The sequence below is a fragment of the Phalangium opilio genome, unplaced genomic scaffold (assembly GCF_054372755.1).
Source record: "Phalangium opilio isolate 3A_F unplaced genomic scaffold, DU_Popi_V2 ptg000024l_1, whole genome shotgun sequence".
Classification (NCBI taxonomy): domain Eukaryota; kingdom Metazoa; phylum Arthropoda; class Arachnida; order Opiliones; family Phalangiidae; genus Phalangium; species Phalangium opilio.
Window position 1 is genome coordinate 10,603,083 of NW_028324155.1, and position 2,746 is coordinate 10,605,828.

Genomic DNA, 2,746 nt, shown 5'->3' on the forward strand with positions numbered 1-2,746 from the left:
TAAAAATCTATATCTATATAAATCAAAGTCCTGACTAACTGACAGACAGACTGACTGATAATCAACGCCCAGCCCAAACCGCTTGCCCTAGGAGGCTGAAAATTTGCAGGAACGTTACTCATAAGTAGAAGCCGCGTACTAAGAAAGATTTTTCCAATCCGCTGCCATCTTAAAAAATTACGCCAAGAAATGTAAAAAATCTTCTCTTTGTAACAAAGTCCGCGCGTTTCAACCGATTTCGCAAATATTTAGTACACTGGTTTCCTTTAGCCTATAGACGGGCTGAATGGTCTTTCGGGTTCGATTTGTTGCCATCTTATTAAATGGCGGGTAAAAACTTAAAAACCCTTTTTATGGAAAAATGTCTGCATGAAAAGTAATAAAAAATCTCCCGACGGTCTGACGAGCAATGCCGAGTGCCTTTTCTCCTAGGGTGCTACAAAAATATTAGTCATTAGTAAACTCTATTCATTCTTTATATCATTTTGATGGAAGTTCTTATTACACGCGAGCGACGCCGCGGGTAACAGCTAGTATTTCTGTATTTTTTAAATAAGGGCCAATGGCGTCTATGCCTTCCTGAAGGAGGGCGAGAAAGACGCCATCTGGGCCAGGGGACTTATAGGGCTGAAACGAGTTTACAGCCCACTGAAGTCTAGAGTATGTAACTATCTTATTGGCGATGCCCCAGTCCGCCCTATGTGCTCTCCGAAAGTGCACGGGGGGAGCGTCAGTGCCTGTGAGGTCAAAAGCCTTGGAGTCCGGAAAGTGTACCTTAAGCATATGCTTAAGGGTATCAGTCCCTGACTTGGTAAACTCACCTTCTGCCACCTTGATGGTGCTGAGCTGGTGAGTGTTATCATGAGCCAGGATCTTCATGATCTTGGCAGTAGCGGGGGCATCAGAGATGCTACCGCAAAAGTCCCTCCAGGAGTTCCTCTTGGCCTCCCGGATGGCTTTATTATACTTATTGAGGGTCTGTCTATAATTAGTCCAGTCCCCAGTCCTCTTAGCCTTATTAAAGAGTTTACGAGTGAGCTTGCGAAGCTTGCCAAGTTCCGTATTCCACCAAGGAACGAGCCTCGGCCTTATGGTAAGCTTCGCCAGACAGTTGTGGTGGTAGGAATTGATAATGGCTTGTTGCATAAGACCCAAGATACTTGGGCTCAAGAGGCATTCGGGACCTTGACCTTTCTGAGAAACGACTTTTTACTCCTACTATACCACGGGGAAGGAAGGCAGTAAACATGTTTTTTTTTGTCTCAGAAGCAAGGTGAATATTAAAGGAGAGTGGGATTGAGTCGAAATCTGCATACTTATAAAGTAACTTCTGCACCTCCATCTCTGGCAACCATGTGCTACCAGCACCCTCAGCGTTTTAAAACAGTCGTACGGCATCAAACCTCAAGGATGCCCCCTGTGTTTAAAATATACGGTAATTCTCATACAAATACAATGGCGCTACGCAGCAGCACAATAACAATCGCCTATCGAAGGGTTGGGACGTGCGCAAGGTAGAGTTTCATTCGAGCTCATGGCCCACCTCCAGTTCCCTTCCATCCCGCTCTCTCTTTCAATGATGAATCACACGTTCACGTTCCCCCCCTGTTACTTCCATTCTTATTTCTAATTTTCTGACCGTGTCTTACATCACCTAAATATATTAGGTAAGATTAGACCAAACCTAGCAGACTACAGTTTATCGTGCTTTCTTCATTTCGGCTAGCTGAGTCTATGGAGTTCTCCGTCTTAAATAATGGCACAAAAATGACCGATAGAGAAATTTTAATTGGCAAGTGCTTTTATGAAAGCCAAGAATTAAACTTGACTCTGGCCATAATACCATGTACAGCTAGAGCTAGCTTTAACAAAATCGATGGTTTATGGTCTGTTCTATAAGGAATCTAATTGGTGTACAAGACGACGAACAGCGTTGATCAGTCAATCGTGACACCAGAACTGTCAGTTTTATACGGGACGCTTCGTGCCCCGCTGATTAAAAGGTTACGCACCGTGAACTCTCCATTTCGTTATAGCCTGTTTGACGTTTAACAATTTTTCTCAGAATTTACCAAGCTCTCGAGTTGCTCGCATATTTTTTGATGTAAAGCGAAGATAATTAATACTCGTAATTTATGGATTCCACACAAGTTTGACCGTCTATTCATTTTAAAAGACCCATAACAAGACGGGTATTTCCTGCGCTGACAAAATAAAGACACCTAAAGCTAGGTTCGCACGTCACCGAAAATAACGATGGAAAACTTTGGTGCTGCGTTAAAAATTTTACTTTTGCGCAGGCCTTCGACGGCAAGATTTTATTTCAGTTCCCACATACGACCGAATTCCGGCCAAAAAAGGCGGTCAACCGATAGTCACGTGGCACGAGTTGGAATTAGGTCTCGGAGCCACAAGAACGTAAGCCTTGGCCTCTGATTTTTATTATAATTCCGCATCTTACTAAGTTACTACTACTAAATGCCGGTCAGAGAGATTGAAATTCAAAAGGTTTACAACTTACAAACCTGGCAAAAGCCACTTGTGATCAAATGCGGTTGGATAATTAAGGCTCTGAATTTGGTAACATGCAAATCTGGCAATGGCGACTGGCGTCGAGTTAAAAAGAACTCCAAATGGGTGATAAAAAATTTACCCTATTATGACGTCAAAAGAAGCTTCGTCCCGCAAAGAATTTTGATTGGTTAGAAAATGGGTTTGAAATCAACGCAACTGTTTTGTTTAAGCC

At 42.9% G+C, this 2,746-nt stretch overlaps 1 long non-coding RNA gene across 1 annotated transcript; it reads left to right on the top strand.

Annotated features, from left to right (window-relative positions):
* The first annotated feature begins 1,145 nt into the window (after nucleotides 1-1,145).
* On the top strand, nucleotides 1,146-2,484 carry LOC149692857 (uncharacterized). The gene is made up of 3 exons (XR_016382921.1): nucleotides 1,146-2,003; nucleotides 2,066-2,232; nucleotides 2,301-2,484. It is a non-coding gene; the product is annotated as an uncharacterized LOC149692857 (long non-coding RNA).
* The last annotated feature ends 262 nt before the right edge of the window (nucleotides 2,485-2,746 follow it).